Raw genomic sequence first — 26,783 nt, 5'->3', positions numbered from 1 at the left:
GGACACAAAGGTCGATAGGGGGACACACAGGTGGGGAGAGGAGACACACAGGTGGCCAGGGGAGACAAGCGTGTGGAGAGGAGAGGCATGCCGGTGGAGAGGGGAGACACACAGGTGGAGAGGGCGGACAGGCAGGTGGAGAGGGGAGAGATGCAGATGAGATGGGAGACACACAGGTGGAGAGGGGGACATGCAGGTGGAGAGGGGAGATGTGCTGTTGGAGAGGGGAGACGTGCAGGTGGAGAGGGGCGACATGCAGGTGGAGAGGAGACACGCATGTGGAGAGGGGAGACACGCAGGTGAAGGGGAGAGGGGCGACATGCAGGTAGAGAGGAGACACGTATGTGGAGAGGGGAGACACGCAGGTGAAGGGGGAGATACACAGGTGGAGAGGGTGACATGCAGGTGGAGAGGGGGACACGCAGGTGGAGGGGTGACACACACAGGTGGAGGGGTGACACACACAGGTGGAGAGGGTGACACACAGGTGGAGAGGGGACACATGTAGAGAGAGGACACAGGTCGAGAGGGGAGACAACAGGAGAAGAGGGGAGACAGCAGGTGGAGAGGGGTGATACACAGGTACAAAGGGGAGATGCGCAGGTGGAGAGGGGAAACACGCAGGTGTAGACTGGAGACACGCAGGTGGAGACTGGATATACGCAGGTGGAGAGGGGAGACATGCATTTGGAGAGGGGAGATGCGCATGTGGAGAGGGAAGTGAAACAGGTGGAGAGGGGTGACACCCAGGTGGAGAGGGTGACACGCAGGTGGAGAGGGGACACAGGTTGGGAGGGGAGACACGCAGGTGGCGAGGGGGACACACAGCTGGAGAGTGGGACACACAGATGGAGAGTGGGACGCACAGGTGGGGAGGGGAGACACGCAGGTGGAGAGGGGAGACACGCAGGTGGAGGAGACACACACACAGGTGGAGAGGGTGACACACAGGTGGAGAGGGGAGACAGCAGGAGGAGACGGGAGACAGCAGGTGGAGAGGGGAGACAGAAGGTGGAGAGGGGAGACAGCAGGTGGAGAGGGGGACACGCAGGTGGAGAGGGGACCACGCAGGTGGGGAGAGGAGACACACAGGTGGAGAGGGGAGATACACAGGGGAGAGGGCAAACACGTGGGTGGAGAGGGGAGATGCAGGTGGAGAGGGGAGACACGTAGTTGGATAGGGGAGACACTCAGGTGAAGAGGGGAGACACATGTGGATATGCGCAGGTGGAGATGGGAGTCGTGCAGGTGGAGAGGGGAGATGAGCAGGTGGAGAGGGGGACACGCAGGTGGAGAGGGGGACACACTGGTGGGTAGGGGAGTCACACAGGTGGAGAGGGAAGACACGCAGGTGGAGAAGGGAGTCACACAGGTGGAGGGGACACACACACAGGTGGAGAGGGGGACACACTGGTGGGTAGGGGAGTCACACAGGTGGAGAGGGAAGACACGCAGGTGGAGAAGGGAGTCACACAGGTGGAGGGGACACACACACAGGTGGAGAGGGTGACATGCAGGTGGAGAGGAGACACAGGTGGAGAGGGCAGATACGCAGGTCGAGAGGGGAGACAGCAGGTTGAGAGGGGGACACGCAGGTGGAGAGGGGGGCAGGCAGGTGGGGAGGGGAGACACACAGGTGGTGAGGGGAGACAAACAGGTAGAGATGGGCGACAGGCAGGTGGAGAGGGGAGACATGCAGGTGAAGGGGGAGACACACAGGTGGAGAGGGTGACACGCATGTGGAGAGGGGACACAGGTGGAGAGGGGTGACACGCAGGTGGAGAGGGGGACACAAAGGTGGATAGGGGGACACACAGGTGGGGAGAGGAGACACACAGGTGGAGAGGGATGACACGCAGGGGGAGAGGGGAGCCAGCAGGTGGAGAGGGTAGACACGCAGGTGGAGAGGGAGACACACAGGTGGAGCGGGTGACATGCAGGTGGAGAGGGGACACTGGTGGAGAGGGGAGACATGCAGATGAGATGGGAGTCACACAGGTGGAGAGTTGAGACAAGCAGTTGAAGAGTGGAGACATGCAGGTGGGGAGGGGAGACATGCATGTGGTTAGGGGAGGCACACCGGCGGAGAGGGGAGAGACGCAGGTGGAGAGGGGAGACATGCAGGTGGACAGGGGAGACATGCAGGTGGAGGGGGAGACATGCAGGTGGAGGGGGGAGACACGCAGGTGTATAGGGTGACACGTGGGTGGAGAGGGGACACAGGTGGCGGGGGAGACATGCAGGTGTAGAGGGGGACACAAAGGTGGATAGGGGGACAAACAGGTGGGGAGAGGAGACACACAGGTGGCCAGGGGAGACAAGCGTGTGGAGAGGAGAGGCATGCCGGTGGAGAGGGGAGACACACAGGTGGAGAGGGCGGACAGGCAGGTGGAGAGGGGAGAGATGCAGATGAGATGGGAGACACACAGGTGGAGAGGGGGACACGCAGGTGGAGAGGGGGACAGGCAGGTGGAGAGGGGAGACGCGCAGGTGGAGAGGGGAGATGTGCAGGTTGAGAGGGGAGACACGCAGGTGGAGAGGGGAGACACACATGTGGATACGGGAGACACGCAGGTGGAGAGGGGCGACATGCATGTGGAGAGGGGAGACACACAGGTGGACAGGGGAGACATGCAGGTGAAGAGTAGAGACACTCAGGTGGAGAGGGGAGACACACAGGTGGGGAGGGGAGACACGTAGGTGGAGAGGGGAGACAAGTAGGTGGAGAGGGGAGACACTCAGATGGAGAGGGGTGACATGCAGGTGGAGAGGGGAGAAATGCAGGTGGAGAGGGGAGACACGTAGGTGGAGAGGGGAGACATGCAGGTGGAGACGCGCAGGTGGAGAGGGGAGACACGCAGGTGGAGTAGGGAGACACGCAGGTGGAGAGGGGAGACACGCAGGTGGAGAGGGGAGTCACGCAGGTGGAGAGGGCCGACATGCAGGTGGAGAGGGGAGACACGCAGGTGGTGAGGGTGACAGGCAGGTGGATAGGGGACACAGGTGGAGAGGGGAGACACACAGGTTGAGAGGGGCACATGCAGGTGGAGAGGGGGACACAGAGGTAGGAAGGGGAGACCCACAAGTGGAGAGGGGTGACACGTAGGTGGAGAGGTGAGACATGCAGGTGGAGAAGGGACACAGGGGGAGAGGGGAGACATGCAGGTGAAGAGGGGGACACGCAGGTGGTGAGGGGGACATGCAGGTGGGGAGCAGAGACACACAGGTGGAGAGGGGAGACATGCAGGTTTAGAGGGGAGACACGCAGGTGGAGACAGGAGACACAGAGATGGAGAGCGGGACACGCAGGTGGGGAGGGGAGACACACAGGTGGAGAGGGGAGACATGCTGGTGGAGAAGGGAGACTCGCAGGTGGAGAGGGGAGACTCGCAGGTGGAGAGGGAGGACTTGCAGGTGGAGAGGGGAGACTCGTAGGTGGAGAAGGCGGAAACATGCAGGTGGAGGGGGGAGACACGCAGGTGGAGGGGGGAGACACGGAGTTGTAGAGGGTGACACATGGGTGGAGAGGGGACACAGGTGGCAGGGGAGACATGCAGGTGTAGAGGGGGACACAAAGGTGGATAGGGGGACACACAGGTTGGGAGAGGAGACACACAGGTGGAGAGGGATGACACGCAGGGGGAGAGGGTAGACACGCAGGTGGAGAGGGCAGACACACAGGTGGAGAGGGAGACACACAGGTGGAGCGGGTGACATGCAGGTGGAGAGGGGACACTGGTGGAGAGGGGAGTCATGCAGATGAGATGGGAGTCACACAGGTGGAGAGTTGAGACAAGCAGTTGAAGAGTGGAGACATGCAGTTGGGGAGGGGAGACACGCATGTGGCGAGGGGAGGCACACCGGCGGAGAGGGGAGAGACGCAGGTGGAGAGGGGAGACATGCAGGTGGACCGGGGAGACACGCAAGTGGAGGGGGAGACACGCAGGTGGAGGGGGGAGACATGCAGGTGTAGAGGGGACACAAAGGTGGATAGGGGGACACACAGGTGGGATGAGGAGACACACAGGTGGCCAGGGGAGACACGCATGTGGAGAGGAGAGGCATGCCGGTGGAGAGGGGAGACACACAGGTGGAGAGGGGAGACACGCAGGTGGAGACAGGAGACACACAGATGGAGAGCGGGACACACAGGTGGGGAGGGGAGACACACAGGTGGAGAGGGGAGACACGCAGGTGGAGAGGGGAGACTCGCAGGTGGAGAGGGGAGACACGCAGGTGGAGAGGGGAGACATGCAGGCACGCAGGTGGAGGGGGGAGACACGGAGGTGTAGAGGGTGACACATGGGTGGAGAGGGGACACAGGTGGCGGGGGAGACATGCAGGTGTAGAGGGGGACACAAAGGTCGATAGGGGGACACACAGGTGGGGAGAGGAGACACACAGGTGGCCAGGGGAGACAAGCGTGTGGAGAGGAGAGGCATGCCGGTGGAGAGGGGAGACACACAGGTGGAGAGGGCGGACAGGCAGGTGGAGAGGGGAGAGATGCAGATGAGATGGGAGACACACAGGTGGAGAGGGGGACATGCAGGTGGAGAGGGGAGATGTGCTGTTGGAGAGGGGAGACGTGCAGGTGGAGAGGGGCGACATGCAGGTGGAGAGGAGACACGCATGTGGAGAGGGGAGACACGCAGGTGAAGGGGAGAGGGGCGACATGCAGGTAGAGAGGAGACACGCATGTGGAGAGGGGAGACACGCAGGTGAAGGGGGAGATACACAGGTGGAGAGGGTGACATGCAGGTGGAGAGGGGGACACGCAGGTGGAGGGGTGACACACACAGGTGGAGGGGTGACACACACAGGTGGAGAGGGTGACACACAGGTGGAGAGGGGACACATGTAGAGAGAGGACACAGGTCGAGAGGGGAGACAACAGGAGAAGAGGGGAGACAGCAGGTGGAGAGGGGTGATACACAGGTACAAAGGGGAGATGCGCAGGTGGAGAGGGGAAACACGCAGGTGTAGACTGGAGACACGCAGGTGGAGACTGGATATACGCAGGTGGAGAGGGGAGACATGCATTTGGAGAGGGGAGATGCGCATGTGGAGAGGGAAGTGAAACAGGTGGAGAGGGGTGACACCCAGGTGGAGAGGGTGACACGCAGGTGGAGAGGGGACACAGGTTGGGAGGGGAGACACGCAGGTGGAGAGGGAGACACACAGGTGGAGAGTGGGACACACAGATGGAGAGTGGGACGCACAGGTGGGGAGGGGAGACACGCAGGTGGAGAGGGGAGACACGCAGGTGGAGGAGACACACACACAGGTGGAGAGGGTGACACACAGGTGGAGAGGGGAGACAGCAGGAGGAGACGGGAGACAGCAGGTGGAGAGGGGAGACAGAAGGTGGAGAGGGGAGACAGCAGGTGGAGAGGGGGACACGCAGGTGGAGAGGGGACCACGCAGGTGGGGAGAGGAGACACACAGGTGGAGAGGGGAGATACACAGGGGAGAGGGCAAACACGTGGGTGGAGAGGGGAGATGCAGGTGGAGAGGGGAGACACGTAGTTGGATAGGGGAGACACTCAGGTGAAGAGGGGAGACACATGTGGATATGCGCAGGTGGAGATGGGAGTCGTGCAGGTGGAGAGGGGAGATGAGCAGGTGGAGAGGGGGACACGCAGGTGGAGAGGGGGACACGCAGGTGGAGAGGGGGACACACTGGTGGGTAGGGGAGTCACACAGGTGGAGAGGGAAGACACGCAGGTGGAGAAGGGAGTCACACAGGTAGAGGGGACACACACACAGGTGGAGAGGGGGACACACTGGTGGGTAGGGGAGTCACACAGGTGGAGAGGGAAGACACGCAGGTGGAGAGGGGAGTCACACAGGTGGAGGGGACACACACACAGGTGGAGAGGGTGACATGCAGGTGGAGAGGAGACACAGGTGGAGAGGGCAGATACGCAGGTCGAGAGGGGAGACAGCAGGTTGAGAGGGGGACACGCAGGTGGAGAGGGGGGCAGGCAGGTGGGGAGGGGAGACACACAGGTGGTGAGGGGAGACAAACAGGTAGAGATGGGCGACAGGCAGGTGGAGAGGGGAGACATGCAGGTGAAGGGGGAGACACACAGGTGGAGAGGGTGACACGCATGTGGAGAGGGGACACAGGTGGAGAGGGGTGACACGCAGGTGGAGAGGGGGACACAAAGGTGGATAGGGGGACACACAGGTGGGGAGAGGAGACACACAGGTGGAGAGGGATGACACGCAGGGGGAGAGGTGAGCCAGCAGGTGGAGAGGGTAGACACGCAGGTGGAGAGGGAGACACACAGGTGGAGCGGGTGACATGCAGGTGGAGAGGGGACACTGGTGGAGAGGGGAGACATGCAGATGAGATGGGAGTCACACAGGTGGAGAGTTGAGACACGCAGTTGGAGAGTGGAGACATGCAGGTGGGGAGGGGAGACATGCATGTGGTTAGGGGAGGCACACCGGCGGAGAGGGGAGAGACGCAGGTGGAGAGGGGAGACATGCAGGTGGACAGGGGAGACATGCAGGTGGAGGGGGAGACATGCAGGTGGAGGGGGGAGACACGCAGGTGTATAGGGTGACACGTGGGTGGAGAGGGGACACAGGTGGCGGGGGAGACATGCAGGTGTAGAGGGGGACACAAAGGTGGATAGGGGGACAAACAGGTGGGGAGAGGAGACACACAGGTGGCCAGGGGAGACAAGCGTGTGGAGAGGAGAGGCATGCCGGTGGAGAGGGGAGACACACAGGTGGAGAGGGCGGACAGGCAGGTGGAGAGGGGAGAGATGCAGATGAGATGGGAGACACACAGGTGGAGAGGGGGACACGCAGGTGGAGAGGGGGACAGGCAGGTGGAGAGGGGAGACGCGCAGGTGGAGAGGGGAGATGTGCAGGTGGAGAGGGGAGACACACATGTGGAGACGGGAGACACGCAGGTGGAGAGGGGCGACATGCATGTGGAGAGGGGAGACACCCAGGTGGACAGGGGAGACATGCAGGTGAAGAGTAGAGACACTCAGGTGGAGAAGGGAGACACACAGGTGGGGAGGGGAGACACGTAGGTGGAGAGGGGAGACAAGTAGGTGGAGAGGGGAGACACTCAGATGGAGAGGGGTGACATGCAGGTGGAGAGGGGAGACATGCAGGTGGAGAGGGGAGACACGTAGGTGGAGAGGGGAGACATGCAGGTGGAGACGCGCAGGTGGAGAGGGGAGACACACAGGTGGAGTAGGGAGACACGCAGGTGGAGAGGGGAGACACGCAGGTGGAGAGGGGAGTCACGCAGGTGGAGAGGGCCGACATGCAGGTGGAGAGGGGAGACACGCAGGTGGTGAGGGTGACACGCAGGTGGATAGGGGACACAGGTGGAGAGGGGAGACACACAGGTTGAGAGGGGCACATGCAGGTGGAGAGGGGGACACAGAGGTAGGAAGGGGAGACCCACAAGTGGAGAGGGGTGACACGTAGGTGGAGAGGTGAGACATGCAGGTGGAGAAGGGACACAGGGGGAGAGGGGAGACATGCAGGTGAAGAGGGGGACACGCAGGTGGTGAGGGGGACATGCAGGTGGGGAGCAGAGACACACAGGTGGAGAGGGGAGACATGCAGGTTTAGAGGGGAGACACGCAGGTGGAGACAGGAGACACAGAGATGGAGAGCGGGACACGCAGGTGGGGAGGGGAGACACACAGGTGGAGAGGGGAGACATGCTGGTGGAGAAGGGAGACTCGCAGGTGGAGAGGGGAGACTCGCAAGTGGAGAGGGGAGACTTGCAGGTGGAGAGGGGAGACTCGTAGGTGGAGATGGCGGAAACATGCAGGTGGAGGGGGGAGACACGCAGGTGGAGGGGGGAGACACGGAGTTGTAGAGGGTGACACATGGGTGGAGAGGGGACACAGGTGGCAGGGGAGACATGCAGGTGTAGAGGGGGACACAAAGGTGGATAGTGGGACACACAGGTGGGGAGAGGAGACACACAGGTGGAGAGGGATGACACGCAGGGGGAGAGGGTAGACACGCAGGTGGAGAGGGCAGACACACAGGTGGAGAGGGAGACACACAGGTGGAGCGGGTGACATGCAGGTGGAGAGGGGACACTGGTGGAGAGGGGAGACATGCAGATGAGATGGGAGTCACACAGGTGGAGAGTTGAGACAAGCAGTTGAAGAGTGGAGACATGCAGGTGGGGAGGGGAGACACGCAAGTGGAGGGGGAGACACGCAGGTGGAGGGGGGAGACATGCAGGTGTAGAGGGGGACACAAAGGTGGATAGGGGACACACAGGTGGGATGAGGAGACACACGTGGCCAGGGGAGACACGCATGTGGAGAGGAGAGGCATGCCGGTGGAGAGGGGAGACACACAGGTGGAGAGGGGAGACACGCAGGTGGAGACAGGAGACACACAGATGGAGAGCGGGACACACAGGTGGGGAGGGGAGACACACAGGTGGAGAGGGGAGGCACACCGGCGGAGAGGGGAGAGACGCAGGTGGAGAGGGGAGACATGCAGGTGGACCGGGGAGACACGCAAGTGGAGGGGGAGACACGCAGGTGGAGGGGGGAGACATGCAGGTGTAGAGGGGGACACAAAGGTGGATAGGGGACACACAGGTGGGATGAGGAGACACACAGGTGGCCAGGGGAGACACGCATGTTGAGAGGAGAGGCATGCCGGTGGAGAGGGGAGACACACAGGTGGAGAGGGGAGACACGCAGGTGGAGACAGGAGACACACAGATGGAGAGCGGGACACACAGGTGGGGAGGGGAGACACACAGGTGGAGAGGGGAGACACGCAGGTGGAGAGGGGAGACTCGCAGGTGGAGAGGGGAGACACGCAGGTGGAGAGGGGAGACATGCAGGTGGAGAGGGGAGACATGCAGGTGGAGTGGGGAGCCACGCAGGTGGAGGGGGGAGACACGGAGGTGTAGAGGGTGACACATGGGTGGAGAGGGGACACAGGTGGCGGGGGAGACATGCAGGTGTAGAGGGGGACACAAAGGTCGATAGGGGGACACACAGGTGGGGAGAGGAGACACACAGGTGGCCAGGGGAGACAAGCGTGTGGAGAGGAGAGGCATGCCGGTGGAGAGGGGAGACACACAGGTGGAGAGGGCGGACAGGCAGGTGGAGAGGGGAGAGATGCAGATGAGATGGGAGACACAGGTGGAGAGGGGGACATGCAGGTGGAGAGGGGGACACGCAGGTGGAGAGGGGAGACACTTAGGTGGAGAGGGGTGACAGGCAGTTGGAGAGGGGAGACGCGCAGGTGGAGAGGGGAGATGTGCAGGTGGAGAGGGGAGACACGCAGGTGGAGAGGGGAGACACACACGTGGAGACGGGAGACACTCAGGTGGAGAGGGGCGACATGCATGTGGAGAGGGGAGACATCCAGGTGGACAGGGGAGACATGCAGGTGAAGAGTAGAGACACTCAGGTGGAGAGGGGAGACACACAGGTGGGGAGGGGAGACACGTAGGTGGAGAGGGGAGACAAGTAGGTGGAGAGGGGAGACACTCAGATGGAGAGGGGTGACACGCAGGTGGAGAGGGGAGACATGCAGGTGGAGAGGGGAGACACGTAGGTGGAGAGGGGAGACATGCAGGTGGAGATGCGCAGGTGGAGAGGGGAGACACGCAGGTGAAGAGGGGAGTCACGCAGGTGGAGAGGGCCGACATGCAGGTGGAGAGGAGAGACACGCAGGTGGTGAGGGTGACACGCAGGTGGATAGGGGACACAGGTGGAGAGGGGAGACACACAGGTTGAGAGGGGAACATGCAGGTGGAGAGGGGGACACAGAGGTAGGAAGGGGAGACCCACAAGTGGAGAGGGGTGACACGTAGGTAGAGAGGGGAGACATGCAGGTGGAGAAGGGACACAGGTGGAGAGGGGAGACATGCAGGTGAAGAGGGGGACACGCAGGTGGCGAGGGGGACATGCAGGTGGGGAGAAGAGACACACAGGTGGAGAGGGGAGACATGCAGGTGGAGAGGGGAGACACGCAGGTGGAGACAGGAGACACAGAGATGGAGAGCGGGACGCGCAGGTGGGGAGGGGAGACACACAGGTGGAGAGGGGAGACATGCTGGTGGAGAGGGGAGACTCGCAGGTGGAGAGGGGAGACTCGCAGGTGGAGAGGGGAGACTTGCAGGTGGAGAGGGGAGACTTGCAGGTGGAGAGGGATGACACGCAGGGGGAGAGGGGAAACACGCAGGTGGAGAGCGCAGACAAGCAGGTGGAGAGGGAGACACACAGGTGGAGCGGGTGACATGCAGGTGGAGAGGGGACATTGGTGGAGAGGGGAGACATGCAGATGAGATGGAAGTCACACAGGTGGAGAGTGGAGACAAGCAGTTGAAGAGTGGAGACATGCAGGTGGGGAGGGGAGACACTCATGTGGCGAGGGGAGGCACACCGGCGGAGAGGGGAGGGATGCAGGTGGAGAGGGGAGACATGCAGGTGGACAGGGGAGACACGCAGGTGGAGGGGGAGACACGCAGGTGGAGGGGGGAGACACGCAGGTATAGAGGGTTACACGTGGGTGGAGAGGGGACACAGGTGGCGGGGGAGACATGCAGGTGTAGAGGGGGACACAAAGGTGGATAGAGGGACACACAGGTGGGGAGAGGAGACACACAGGTGGCCAGGGGAGACACGCATGTGGAGAGGAGAGGCATGCCGGTGGAGAGGGGAGACTTACAGGTGGAGAGGGTGGACAGGCAGGTGGAGAGGGGAGAGATGCAGATGAGATGGTAGACACACAGGTGGGGAGTGGAGACACGCAGGTGGGGGGGAGACACGCATGTGGAGAGGGGAGGCACGCCGGTGGAGAGGGGAGAGACGCAGGTGGAGAGGGGAGACATGGGTGGAGAGAGGAGACACACAGGTGGAGAGGGGAGAAGCATAGGTGGAGAGGGAAGACACGCAGGTGGGGAGGGAAGAGACGTAGGTGGAGAGGGGAGATACACAGGTGTAGAGGGGGACACACAGGTGGGGAGAGGAGACACACAGGTGGAGAGGGATGACACACAGGGGGAGAGGGGAGACACGCAGGTGGAAAGGGCAGACACGCAGCTGGAGAGGGAGACACACAGGTGGAGCGGGTGACATGCAGGTGGAGAGGGGACACAGGTGGAGAGGGGAGACATGCAGGTGGAGAGTGGGGACATGCAGGTGGAGAGGGGGACACGCAGGTGGGGAGGGGAGACACACAGATGGAGAGGGGAGACACACAGGTGGAGAGGGTAGTCGCATAGGTGGAGACGGGAGACACGCAGGTGGAGAGGGGGACACGCAGGTGGGGAGGGTAGACAGACAGGTTAAGAGGGTTAGTCATGCAGGTGGAGATGGGAGACATGCAGGTGGAGGGGGGACACGCAGGTGGAGAGGGCGACACGCAGGTGGAGAGGGGAGACACACATGTGGAGAGGGGAGACATGCAGGTGGAGAGGGGAGACATGTAGGTGGAGAGGGGAGACATGCAGGTGGAGACGCGCAGGTGGAGAGGGGAGACACGCAGGTGGAGTGGGGAGATGTGCAGGTGGTGAGGGTGACACGCAGGTGGAGAGGGGACACAGGTGGAGAGGGGAGACACACAGGTTGAGAGGGGGACATGCAGGTGGAGAGGGGGACACACAGGTAGGGAGGGGAGACCCACAAGTGGAGAGGGGAGACACGTAGGTGGAGAGGGGAGACATGCAGGTGGAGAAGGGACACAGGTGGAGAGGGGAGACACGCAGTTGAAGAGGGGGACACGCAGGTGGCGAGAGGAACATGCAGGTAGGGAGGGGAGACACACAGGTGGAGAGGGGAGACATGCTGGTGGAGAGGGAGGAGACTCGCAGGTGGAGAGGGGAGACTCGCAGGTGGAGAGGGGAGACTTGCAGGTGGAGAGGGGAGACTTGCAGGTGGAGAGGGATGACACGCAGGGGGAGAGGGGAAACACGCAGGTGGAGAGCGCAGACAAGCAGGTGGAGAGGGAGACACACAGGTGGAGCGGGTGACATGCAGGTGGAGAAGGGACACAGGTGGAGAGGGGAGACACGCAGTTGAAGAGGGGGACACGCAGGTGGAGAGGGCTGACACGCAGGTGGAGAGGGGAGACATGCAGGTGGTGAGGGTGACACGCAGGTGGAGAGGGGAAACAGGTGGAGAGGGGAGACACACAGGTTGAGAGGGGGACATGCAGGTGGAGAGGGGGACACACAGGTAGGGAGGGGAGACCCACAAGTGGAGAGGGGAGACACGTAGGTGGAGAGGGGAGACATGCAGGTGGAGAAGGGACACAGGTGGAGAGGGGAGACACGCAGTTGAAGAGGGGGACACGCAGGTGGCGAGAGGAACATGCAGGTAGGGAGGGGAGACACACAGGTGGAGAGGGGAGACATGCTGGTGGAGAGGGAGGAGACTCGCAGGTGGAGAGGGGAGACTCGCAGGTGGAGAGGGGAGACTTGCAGGTGGAGAGGGGAGACTTGCAGGTGGAGAGGGATGACACGCAGGGGGAGAGGGGAAACACGCAGGTGGAGAGCGCAGACAAGCAGGTGGAGAGGGAGACACACAGGTGGAGCGGGTGACATGCAGGTGGAGAAGGGACACAGGTGGAGAGGGGAGACACGCAGTTGAAGAGGGGGACACGCAGGTGGCGAGAGGAACATGCAGGTAGGGAGGGGAGACACACAGGTGGAGAGGGGAGACATGCAGGTGGAGAGGGGAGACACGCAGGTGGAGACAGGAGACACAGAGATGGAGAGGGGGACACGCAGGTGGGGAGGTAAGACACACAGGTGAAGACAGGAGACATGCAGGTGGAGACGGGAGCCATGCAGGTGGAGGGGGGACACGCAGGTGGAGAGGGGGGCACACGTGGAGAGGGCGACACGCAGGTGGAGAGGGAAGACGTGCACGTGGAGAGGGGTGACAGGCAGGTGGAGAGGGGAGACGCACAGGTAGAGAGGGGAGATGCGCAGGTGGAGAGGGGAGACACACAGGTGGAGAGGGGAGACACACATTTGGAGACGGGAGACACATAGATGGAGAGGGGCGACATGCATGTGGAGAGGGGAGACACCCATGTGGACAGGGGAGACATGCAGGTGGAGAGGGGAGACATTCAGGTGGAGAGGGGACACACAAGTGGGGAGGGGAGACATACATGTGTAGAGGGGAGGCACGCCAGTGAAGAGGGGAGACATGCCGGTGGAGAGGGGAGACACACAGATGGAGAGGGAATGGAGAGGGGAGACACACAGGTGGAGTGGGGGGATGTGCAGGTGAAGAGGTGAGACACACAGGTGGAGAGGGTGTCACGCAGGTGGAGAGGGGAGACACGCAGGTTGAGAGGGGGACATGCAGGTAGAGAAGGGGACACACAGGTGAGGAGGGGAGCTCCACAAGTGGAGAGGGGAGACACATAGGTGGAGAGGGGCGACATGCAGGTGGAGAGGGGTGACACGCAGGTGGAGAGGGGAGACACGCAGGTGGAGAGGGGTGACATGCAGGTGTGAAAGGGATACACGCAGTTGGAGAGGGAGACACACAGGTGGAGAGGGGAGACACACAGGTGGAGAGGGGAGACACGCAGGTGGAGACGATAAAGACATGCAGGTGGAGATGATAAAGACATGCAGGTGGAGAGGGGCGGCACGATGGTGGAGAGGGGTGACATGCTGGTGGAGAGCGGAGACTTGCAGGTGGAGAGGGGCAACACGCAGGTGGAGAGGGGCGACACGCAGGTGGAGAGGGGAGACGTGCAGGTGGAAAGAGGAGATGCGCAGGTGGAGAGGGGAGACATGCAGATTGAGAGGGGACACAGGTGAAGAGCGGAGACACACAGGTGGAGAGCGGGGACACGCAGGTGGAGAGGGGAACACACAGGTGGGGAGGGGAGACACACAGGTTGAGACTGGAGACATGCAGGTGGAGAGGGGAGACACGCAGGTGGAGAATGTGACACGCAGGTGGGGAGGGGAGACACATAGGTGGAGAGGGGTGACATGCAGGTGGAGAGGGGAGACACGCAGGTGGAGGGGGGAGACATGCAAGTGGAGAGGATGACACGCAGTTGGAGAGGGGACACAGGTGGAGAGGGGAGACACGCAGGTGGAGAGGGGGACACGAAGGTGGAGAGGGGGAAGCACAGGTGGGGAGGGGAAACACACAGGTCGAGAGGGGAGACACGCAGGTAGAGAGAGGAGACACGCAGGTGGAGACGATAGAGACATGCAGGTGGAGAGGGGCAACACGCAGGTGTAGAGGGGTGACATGCAGTTGGAGAGGGGAGACGCGCAGGTGGAGGGGGGCGATGCGCAGGTGGAGAGGGGCGATGCACAGGTGGAGAGTGGAGACACACAGGTGGAGAGGGGAGACACGCAGGTAGAGAGGGGAGACGTGCAGGTGTAGAGGGGACACAGGTGGCGGGGGAGACACTCAGGTGTAGAGGGGGACAAGCAGGTGGAGAGGGGGACACACAGGTGGGAAGAGGAGACACACAGGTGGAGAGGGGTGACATGCAGGGGGAGAGGAGAGACACACAGGTGGAGAGGGGAGACACACAGGTGGAGGGGGAGACACGCAGGTGGAGAGAGGACACAGGGGGAGAGGGGAGACACGCAGGTGGAGAGGGGGACACGCAGGTGGGGAGGGGAGACATTAGAGTGGCATTAGGAGGCAGCGTTTTGGTAGTGCTCCACAGAAAACATGTATAATGGGGTGGGGCTGAACTGATCAAAAACCATGATATGGCCGTTTCCTCTATGGGCGGATTACAAATGGATGAGCTGAGTTGTTAAATTGTTCTTTATGAATAAATCCTTGTTTATGGTGAATGTGCACCATGGTGCAACGCCAGGGTCGTTATGAGGGCCAATACATGAAGTCTGAGAGTCCATTATATGACTATGGCCCTCATTACGACCCTGGCGTAATAGCACCATGGTCCATGCCAGTAACTTACCGACTCCGCCATGGCGGAATGGGGAATTACCGCCCCATTCCGAGGTTGGTGGGGCGGTAATTCCCGATGCCACCATGGCCCTTCCCCATTCCCATTTTTGCCCCATAGGGCTCAATGGGACTGGGGAAGGCGCTAATTACAGCACCGTAAATTACGGTGCCGTAATTAGCTCCTAGGTCTCTTTGTGGGTTGGTTTTTTTAACGCCTGATAAAAGCAGGCGTTAAAGTGCCACCTGCAAAGGGACCTCGTAATCAGGCATTAAGGGTTTAACGGCGCCGCCACCTTTTACGGTGCTGTTAACCCCTTAACGCCTGGGTTGTAATGAGGGACAATCTTTTCTAAAATCCTGACTGGGTTTATACAGCAGTTAGGTGTTTGCCCTTAATAATATACAACTACCCAAGAATCAATAAATGAACCAGATTCTAAAAAGCATCTCCAAATGATCTCATTCGTGGCCAAGCGTGCGTGAGGTGGCTTGAAACTGCGTGTATCCTGTCCCTTGTGGACAGGGACTTACAAAGCGTCAATGCAGAAGACAAGGTACCACAACCGTTCGTCCACAGCCATGGGTTCAGATCTCTCTTACGAGTATCAATGTATGCAGGGAACAGACATAGAACATGTTGGGTTTCTGGACTTCCTAAAGAGATAGTGGAGGAATTTCACTCCCTTGAGGTGGCAGAGAGGTTTCTGGGTCATAGAGCTGATTTTTGCCAAGCAAGGGGAAGTAGGGTGGGGGTGGCAACAACATCATTTCTTTTTACTGTGCTTCCATCATAGATACCCAGTAAAAATGCCATTGATTTAGAAACAAAAGGTGGTATATATTATTTATTACATGACTAGACTGACATGTTGGTGCAGTCAGTCTAGCTATTTCTTTCTCTGCATGGCATTTTGTACTGGCAATGAAAGGCAAACCAAATACGTTAAGTGACATCACTTGTCTAGACTGGCCTACATTGTGCAGCCAGTTTGGAAATGTTTTCTTATTGTGGCATGACATTTTTTAATACAAAGCGAACATGAGTATTGTCTTACATTGAGATACTGCCATATAACGGCAGAGCCGGCATGGACATGTTTTCTTGTAGTATCATTACTGGCATTATGTGCAAAGCAAATACGAGTATGTTCTTCCATAGGACAACTGGGATATATTGGTGCTGCCAGCATGGAAATGTATGGGCACAGCCAGCATGAAAATGTTTTCATACTGCTATATTGTGGGTAAAGGCATTATGAAAATGCATTCGGAAACGCTCCTTTACAATGTTGGTATATTTGCATCTAATGCATTTTTGGACTGGAGTTACCCTACAAAATGTGTTTCAAACTGTCTGACTTTTTACTTAATTATTTACAGAAGTGTGCTCTATAATGCATAATTTTTACGGTTAGATGTCTTGCATCGAAAAAAAAGTACTTTGAGGTGATGTTACATCGAATCTTTTTTAGTGACAAATGTTTCAACAACTTTCCATATATAAAGTGGAAAGTGTTTATACATCGAAACCCTTTCATAGAATAGAGTTTCATTATATAAACACTTTTAATTTATTGAATGGAAAATCACTGAAACATACATAACGTTATAATGTTACGGGGAGCTGACCAGTACTGAAGTCGATTGCAAAAATAACAATCTAATCCAGCACTGGACAGCTCCCTCTAACTTGTGTAGTGTCAGCAAGTCCACTTGAGACTTTTAGTTTATTTTTTAATGGTGAGTCCCCTCCAAGCCCCCAATACGATAAAAGTCCCCTGTCCTGAAATGACTCGCTAATACTACACAAGTCAGAGCGAGCTGTCCAGTGATGAAATCGATTACATACAATTATAATGTATTTCAGCACTGGAAAACTCCCTCTAACTTTTGTAGTGTTTATTTTTTATTGGGGGGGGTCCCCCCAATTCCCCGTTTCAAAATTGAACCCTTGCCCGCACCTAAACATCCATAAATCTATTTTCGAAAAAAAACAAAATTCTTTCAGAGGGAAAAATCTTTCAATTAACATTTTTCGATGAACATCACCTCGATGAAACAACTGTAGACGAAAAGAATGTATACCAATTTTAACCCATTATTCAAAATATTTTCACGGGGGAATCTCCCCTGAACCCTCTTGGATGGTTCAGTCTCCCTCGATATGCTCAGTCCCTCTGGCATATTTGTGGGAAATATTTACATCCCTTCAGTTAATAAATTCAGCCGCCACCACTGGCAGTTATGAACTGCTATGCTCATGGCATCTTGTGGGAGAGTAGCCTTCTTTTTATAAGCCTGTGATGCATTCCATGGAACTCAGTGTAGTTATCAGAGTTATCAGGTCTTGCATGGTTGCAGGACACAGGGCACTCACCCTCATGTCTTATGACTCCCGCTGCCCCGGGGGCCTTGGCTCTGTGCCTGGAGTTCTGCGATCAATAGATATGTCTGTTGAAAGATGTCCTCTTGCTTTAACTTTTGGCATCTTTTTTAATACCTGCCTGGCTATGCCCAGGCCATTATGGTAGTTGCTCAATTCCTTCTTGATTTGATTATATAATTTAAAATATACTTTCCATATAGGATCGGGTTGAAACTGCATCTGGGTGCAGTGTACAGGTCAACAAAAGCAAGAGATGAACAATAATCAGTAGCCATTATTGAAAACGAAAGGTTTTTAACTTTTTCCTAAACTGAGGAAAGGAATCAGTTTCATGAAGAATGGCTGGTAGCAGGTTCAAAGCTTGTGGTCCCGCTATGGAAAAACATCTGTTACCCAGATGAACAAATTTATACGACAGAATCCTCAAGAAGTTTCACCCCATAGACCAGAGAGCACGATTTGCTTGATAGACAGAAATGTTAGATGATAGGTATCAAGGGGCCATATCGTGGAGACACGTAAAAACCAGACACAGGGTTTTTAAAAGAACCCTTGGCTGTACTGGAAGCCAGTGAAGCTCCTATGAAACAGAGAAATTGCTGTATCCCTGGCAAGGGAAAAGAGAAGCTTAGCGGCCGCATTCTGAACGACATGGAAGTGTGGCTTTTGACTAGCTGGGATGCCCATAAGAAGGGCATTTCAGTAGCCTAACTTAGAGTTCACTAATTCCCCAACTAGGCAGGAGAGGCTTCAAGAGTTGAAGATGAACATAGATACATTTAACAATCTGGCTTACCTGTAAATGACAGTTTAGGTTTGCCTGCCAAATACTTTTTACGTTTTACTTAGGTAGAAAAAGCAGACGGGACATAAAAGAGTGCTGGACATGGAATACAAGACTGCATGTTAGCAAACAGTTTGTTTTGATCCAAATACAATGATCTCAGTGTTGGATGGGTTTGGTTGAAGCTTATTCTCCAAAATCCAATGTTGTATCTAGCATGCACTCCATAGTATTCAATCTATTGTTTCCAGAGGCTCTTTTAGAGGGACATACATTTGGGTGTCATTGGCGTAGGAGTGGTTACTCAGGTTGAATTGAGAGAAAATATTCAGCAGAGGATGAACATAGATAATAAACAACAGTGGGGAGAGGGAAGACCCCTGGGGCACACCACACTTAACTGGCAGATTAGTCAGAGCAGTGTAGGCCTCTTTTAACTTGCTGAATACGAGTTGACAGAAATTCTTGTCACCTGGCCTACGGATGGTGTATAAGGGTGCTTGGTTTGGTAGAACTATGTGCCACAACCCCCTTGTCCTTCGTTCTTGATACTTTCCTACCACAAGTTCCAGTGTTATTCTTAGTTCTTGGTCAATGCTGCGCTCATCACTGTAGTTTCATCGGAAGAGTCACACCAACTGGTATTTCTTTGGTGAAGTGAGCTTTCTTCACCCATAAAGGGCTCTCCTGTGCTGTGGTGCAAACCACCGAGTGAAATACAGAGGTAGCATAGCTCCTTCAGAGAAAGACCCCCTGCCTCCGTGAAACTTGAGGAGAACCATCTCTGGTTCTGGAAGCACCTCAAAACCTTCCTCTTTGCTTCTGCTTTCTCTCCTCCTCTCCCCTGCTGAACTCCTGTCTGAAACTGAAACTGCACTCATCACCTGGATACCCTCTGATCTCGGGCCCAGCGACCCCTCACCTGCCAGTTGCACTCCTGCACTGCCTCCCTGCCATCCCGCACTTGGGGACTGTTTTCTGTATCCCTACAGCCCCCTATCAGCACTTGACACCTGATGTTTGCATTTACCCTTGCACCTGCCACCAGCCAGCTGCACCTTTACTGATTGCTTTTATTTATTCTATTTATTGTGTTACTGTTGTTCCCATGTACTGCACTGCCTCCTCCCCCCTGCACTTTTCCCCATCGCCCTTCCCCAGCACTTGTGCAATCTCAATGTCACCTGGCCGGTATCAGGTAATAATATCCCCATATATATGGTCGCCGTAAATAATATAGCCGGGAAAATGTCGTGGCAATATTATTTGGGTGACCATATATATGGGGACAGGGGCAAAACAAAATGTTTTTTAAAAAAAAAAGTTTGAGGGCTGCGAGGGTGTCCCCCCCCATGTTCCATGCAATAATGTCACCACAAAAAACGGCCATTTTTCGGCGATATTTTTGCATGGCGAGATTTTTGTGGCAACATTATTACATGGAACCACCTGGCCTAATAAGATCGTTGTCTCTGTCTTCCTCCTGTTCCCCCTCCATTGCCTTGTCGCGCCTTCAAACACTTGTGTATAAGGGCGTTCTAAATGCCATATCATATTGAAACACTTGTGTATAGGCGCGTTACAAATGCCTTATCATATCATATCATATCATATAATAATGCAAAGAAAGGTGCAGGAGCACAGGTGTGATCCAAAATTGGCAATCAGACCTCATAAGTTTAGAGCCTAAACAGACAATGTGCAACATAGTTGTCTCAAGTGCCAGCAATTCAGGATTGAAGATTTATATAAAGTAAGACATCATTTAATATAACTCCATCGATAGAGGATAGTACATATTCTTTTCTTCGAAATTAAAGCCATAAAGAACATTTACATGCAACATGCTTTCTTCTTAACTCTCTACTCACAATTGCTAATTTCTTATATTTTTAATTTTAGGGGACAGAGGAATTTCAAGAAACCTGGACCGCTGGATATATGGAACCTGGAAATCTGACCACAGATGAATTTTTCCTGATTGTAGGCTTTTCGGATCTCCCACATCTGCTAGCTCCACTTTTCACTACCTTTTTACTTTTCTACTTGTTAACTGTGGTTGGAAACCTTCTTATAGTGGTGACAGTTTATTCTAATTCACAGCTTCACACCCCTATGTATTTCTTCCTCATAAATTTGTCATTCATCGATATCACTTACACGTCAGTCATTTTCCAACCGATGCTGGTCAACTTCTTCCAAGAAGGCATGCACATTTCCCTCACTGAGTGCCTTCTGCAGGTGTATTGTTTTGTTGTCATTGTGTCAACAGAGATTTTCCTTCTCACTGCCATGGCTTATGATCGATACGTGGCAATCTGCAATCCCTTACGCTACATGGCAATCATGAATAAGGTTGTCTGCATGCGGTTGGCTGCTGGCTGCTGGCTAATTGGTTTAATTGGTGCATTACCGCACACCTCAGTAATATCTAAGTTTTCATTCTGCAAGTCCCACACAATCAACCACTTCTTCTGTGATATGGCAGCCTTGATAAAACTCACATGCACCAGCACTCACACTATTGAGACAATCAGCTACATCACTGGCACTATACTAGCAATGCCTTCATTTCTTTTGACTATCACATCTTATGTCAACATCATCTCATCCATCCTTAAAATCCAGTCTGCAGAGGGCAGGGGCAAGGCATTTTCCACGTGTGCCTCCCACCTCACTGTGGTTATCTTATTTTATGGATCTCTCTGTGTTACGTACCTCCGACCAGCATCTACGTATTCAATGAATGAGAACAAGATAATGTCTTTGTCTTACCTTGCTGTTACTCCACTTTGTAATCCCATTATATACAGTCTGAAAAACAAAGAGTTAAAAAAGGCCTTTAGGAAGAAGAGCAATTCACCATAAACTGTTACTGCTAAAAACAGTTCACTATTGCTTCATATAGCAAAACTCAATTTACTATTATACACATCTGTAAACATTTTTGAAATTGTGGACAAATGTTGGCATTAGGTACTGCATTGTGCAGACGGCAAAGATTGTGGAAGGGTGCTCAGCCAATCAGGTGGCTGGAAGAGCGGGCATGAATGCACATTCCCTGCCTGCTGTTCCAGCCACCCTTCCTCGGGTGACTTTGTTTTTTTGTTAATGTGGGGAGGCAACAGAGAGCTTCTCCCTGTTACCTCCATAACCATTCCCTTCCCCAAAAGTCCCCTGATGCCCTTTCCCATCCCCTCCCTCCATCCCAATTTACCTGTGGGACTGGAGCTCGGTGCTCCAGTCCAGGCGCTCCTCCCGTCTCCCGGCCACCGCCATAGACATGGAAAAGTTACTTTGTAAAAAAAAAATTAAAATGGGCACCGCCATATTTTTGGTTTTTCTTTTTCCTTGGGAGATCAGCTGCACAAGCAGCGTGAATCTTCCAAGGAAAAATAAAGAAAGCCATTCACACCCTGCATGAACACTGCAGTGCAAATGGCTTTCATGCCTGCGCAGGAGGCCAGAAATGGCAGATAACGACCACAGCCCGAGCCGTGGCCCCGAGTGCCACCATTTTTTGTGCCAGAACCCACTCTTCCCTAAAAACAAACCAGCCACAGGCCCTTAAACCATCCACCATTTAACCACCACAGACATGTGCTAGCACTGGGGTCATTGCCTCATGGCTGCTGCATTCCCTTGCCTTCCTTGCTGCCATAGAAACAGAAAAGACACTATCTCTGTTATATTTCCCAAGCATTTTTGCATGTTAGTGCTTATGTTGGGGATTCCCTGAATGCAAACAGCATTTTATTCCCAAATTACCCCTCAAAGTGTCAGATGGTAGTTTTTCGTAGAGAGAAATGGGCCTGCTCAATTCTATTGAATTAAAAGTACCTAGACATTTTATACACATAGTGAGAAAATATTGCACTATAATATCTATCCTGTTTACATTGGGTCAATTTAGGGCAATGGCCAAACCATAAAATACAAAATATGAATTTAATTTACCTGCTGTAAAAATACAGAATTATAAAATCTTATTATGGTATTACAATACAAAATATTAAACTTTTTGTACGGGTAATAGTGCAAATGTACTAACATCTGGGATTAAATACTCTGGAGCAGTAATCATAACCTTTAAATTAACAAATCCAGAAATCTAAAATGACCTCAGATTAAATATTATTTACTGAGGAATTCCAAACATTATATAGAATTATAAACCTAAATTGGCTATGTTACTTGAGTCACTAAAGGATCTACCGAAAAATCTGACCTCATGCTTTCAGAAATGTATTCCTAACCTAATTAACCATATCTGATTTGAATAAAGAATTGATTTATTGAGACCCGAAATATGGTCATTTAGAATTACTGCAGATATCCCTACATGGTATCTGAAAAGAAAGCCGAGATCAAACAAACAAAATCCATCCAAATGTCGGGAACTTTAACATCATGGAGTAGGAGGAATCTGATTGGCTCAGACAAGAGTTGGAGATGTAGGTACTTAAAATCATACACTGTGCAGCAGTCCAATGACAGAAGACTTATTCATGACTGAATGAAGAAAAATCATATGGCAAAAAGGATTTGATTCAATGCATCCGACTAAACTATTCCACAGTTTCACTCAATTAATCTGATTCAATGGGGCTCATTACGAGTTTGCCGGTAATACTGGTGACCAGCAGAATTACTGCTGCATAACGAGTCTTTGGATGCATGCACACACCCCACACCGGAAACTGTAATACTGGTTGGCGGTATTACCTGCGTCAATGGCCATCAGCTAGTAGTACTGTCAAAATAAGGCCAGTAATACCGTTTATGCCACCATATCGGCTGGTGTTATCGGCACCGGTTTTACCGGTGCCAGAAGTAGTGTCATCACCAGAACGAGAAGCACAGCAGCAGCCATCTTTAACAACTTAATCCACCCCAAATCACCTATTTCCTGTTGGCATCCAGGCCCCAAAATTATGGGAACATAATGGCACAGAAAAAAGGCCTGTCTGCCAGCTCTCGTCTCTGGTATCCAAAATGTACAGAGGCAGTGCTAACTGCATTAGCAGATGCAGTGGTGGAGCATGCTGATGCCCTATTAGGCAGCAGGCACAGAAAAACCTCTACCCAGATAGAGACAGCCAAATGGTCGGATACACAGGCAAGGGTGACACCAGTGGGAACTGTACCCCGTAGCATCAGGGACTGGGACTGTTGGAAGTGCTGGGATGACCGTGAGGCGACGGTCTGCAGTCTCATAGCCAGGAACAGGATGGAGAGTGCTGGCACAGGAGGTGGGATGGCGTACCCCTCCTCCTCACACCCTGTGAGCAGACAGCCAGTTTCATCCTCCACATAGAGGGTATCAAGGGCATAGGGAGCGCTGAGGCTGGAGCAGGGACCCACAGCTATAGCAGTAAGTACATCTGACACTGTGTAAATGTGAATGTAGAGTCCAAAAGCATGCGTCCCCAGCACAGATGCACAAAATGGGCACGGGAATGGTTCAACACATGGCAGCCACAGCAAATGGCCAGTGAGAACACACATGTGCGGGTAAATGTAGCAATACACATGCACAGTAGTCAATATGTACATGCCAACACATTGACACATGAGAAAAACCCATGTGTGTCAAGATAATCCATGTCAGTAAGAGAAGCCCCACCGAACCCACAGCAACAAGCCACCTTGGCAGGCCAACCGGCAATGTGCACATGCATGCACCGTGTACACCCTCGGCAGGCACTACCAACACCTAGTAGTAGCAGCAGTCATTGGAGCAATACCACCCAAGCCAACCACAGGAAATGTGAATCTCTGGGACACAGACAATGTCGCTTGAGTGCAATGCAAGCCCGTAGACATGTCTGCCAGATGACTAATAGCATGTCATTCTATTTCCAACCGGTACACAGTCAAGGGACCGTGATGGGTCCGGACCCTCCACTGCAGGCACATCTGCCCACCACCTTCATCTACCACTGCTGTGCAAACACCAACAGGTCTTGGGGATGACACAATCCCCATGGCGGTGCTCAAAGACCACTCCACCGGCCAGGCAGGTGATGTCAGTACTCACCAAGGAACAGGCAAATGGACCCAATGTGCACTCCGGTGATCTTGCAAACCCAAACAAAAGATTGGGTCTCCTCAATGAGGGTGACCTGCCCCTTGATGCACATGCCAAGCTGTGGAAATAAGGATAGGTCTCAGTACAGATTCTATAACTTACATGTGATCTAAGAAAATTAGATCAGTACTAACCTGGTGAAGTCTGGGGTTAGCCAGTATTTAGGGATTCCCTTGTGAGTTAGAAGGACTCGGTTTTCACTCTAAATGGACAATGAAGTGAAGAAACATGAAATTACTGGAGTGGTAGGACGAATTATATGATCCCTAAAGGTGTGTGCCTTACCTATGTGTGCATAGAGAGTAGTCTTACGTGAGGAAATGGCCAGAAGAATAGTTCCAGTAAAAAACAAGGGCGGAAATGGAAGGAAGGTAAGTAAGGTTAGTAAGGGACTACTCCCGGGCGGCTCAAGGACACACTTATGACGGAATGGTGCACAGAGAAACAGCAGAGCATCCATCGTCCAGTGCACAACTCGCCCTAGAAAGATTCATCAGAAAATCAAGATCCACAAATCCACAGAATGATAGAAACTAATACAACGAAGGATAATCCGGAGATCAGTCCAAATACACACCAAGGTTCTTTAGCGGGTAATCAGGAGAGCAGAGGTACCAAATTGAGATCCAAAACAAATCCTTTAAGTTCAAACAGGGGTCAAAAAGAGTAATCCAAAGACAAGGGGCACAGGAGCCAAAACATGCAGGTACTTGATTCATTCAGAAGCACTGGCACCATTAAGCAGTGGTTCTTTAAAGGACCAGGAAAGAGGGTGTGGCCGGTTGAGGTTACGTGCCGTGTCCGGTAACCATGGTGATGCTGTAGTCACCCGACGCAAGCGCACAGCAGCTACGATACAACGCTTGGGTGTGTAGGATCTGCCTAGGTGCCATTGAAACCACTGACATTGCAGGAAAGAAGTGGCTGATACACACTGTTTTCGTGGGAAAGGTGGATCAAGGCATAGAATCATGACAGGTGACACGGCAGTCGCTAACGCTGCCACCCCTATGCCACAGCCATCACCTGTCATGGGACACAATGCTGCCATCCCTCCTGTGTCCGGAAGACATCAGGGATCCAGCAAGTCCTCCTTGTCATCACAGCCAGTGCAGCCACTGAACCAATGTGGCAGGGCCCATGTGGACACCACAGATGAGGATGAGGGGGATGAGGTGGAGCCTGGGATGGGAGGTGCATCGCCATGCTTAAGCCCTGGAACCTCCGCACAGCCCACCACCTATGCCAGTGTTGAATGTTTCGCCCATGAGTGCACACCTGCGTGCAATTGAGGAGTGCCAGGCTTCCATTGAGGATCTGGGGGGTCAGTAGTTGCATGAGATGTGGGCCATGCATGAGTGCATTCAGGGTTGCAGCGACAGCATGGCCTAGTTACTCGCCTATGCTACTGCTGCCATTACTGCAAGAGTGTGCCAAGAGCACAAAGAGGCAACCTCCACCGAGACCCTGCACCAATGTGTACAACTTACCCTGCATACAGGACCAGGGGTCAGAGGCCTGCACCTCTGTGAAATTTATTTTTTGGCCATTTGTAAGTTCTTAAACATCAGGAAAATTGTGTTTCAAAGCATACCAGGTACTGTACCTGGTACCCCAAGGCACTGCTCACAGTGCCTACCCACTGGCAAGGACCTGGTGAAGAGCCTTGTGCCCAAGAGGCATAGAAAGTTACAGTTGGACACTGCTGGAGTGTTTTGGTTCCAGTTCTTCCTACAAGCCTCAGGTACCTCCATGGGCTCAGCAATGGCCCCGGCCTATGCTAACCTATTTATGCATTACCTGGTAACACAACATATAACTACACATGTAGAATGGGCACCCATAATAATATGCTGGATGAGGTACATCGACGATGTTTTTGTAATCTGGAGAGGGGACAGAGAACAACTGGAAAAATTCTTGAATTATATCAACTCGGTAAATGACAGAATAAAGTTCACAATGGAGATTGGCAAACCTAAGATCCATTACCTGGATGTCGAACTAAAATTAAAGGAAAGAAAAATGATTACAAACTTATTCACCAAACCCACAGATGTGAACAACAGTTTGCATTATGGGAGTTACCATCCGAAACATCTAAGAGATAACCTAGGGTAGCCAATTTCTACAGGCCAAAAGAATAACATCCTTAGAGGCTACGTTAACAATGGAAATGGACAAAATTACATCGAAATATGTAGAAAGAGGCTATCTGGAGAGGATAATAACGGCAGCTAAGGAGAGATCATTTGATAAATCTCGAGAAGAATTACTGAGAAAGAAATCATTGAAGAAGGAGATACCATGTCTGTATACACATAAATCTCAAGTTAGAGTCGTCAAATGAGAAAAAACTGGAGGATCATTCAAATGGACCCTCAAATACAGAAATTATTTCCAGAACCACTGCTTATTGCATACAAAAGTGGCAAAAACTTTAGAGACCAGTTGTTGAAAGCAGAACGTACCTCAGACCAAAGACAAAGGACACTACAAACCAAGAAACTGGGAACATTTGAGTGCGTACATTGAAGCAACTGTAACAATATCACGAAAGGAGATTATATGAGACACCCTCAGACAGGT

The sequence above is a fragment of the Ambystoma mexicanum genome, chromosome 3p, assembly GCF_040938575.1.
Source record: "Ambystoma mexicanum isolate Mex_15411 chromosome 3p, UKY_AmexF1_1, whole genome shotgun sequence".
NCBI classification, from domain to species: domain Eukaryota; kingdom Metazoa; phylum Chordata; class Amphibia; order Caudata; family Ambystomatidae; genus Ambystoma; species Ambystoma mexicanum.
Note: the sequence above shows the minus strand (reverse complement) of the source record.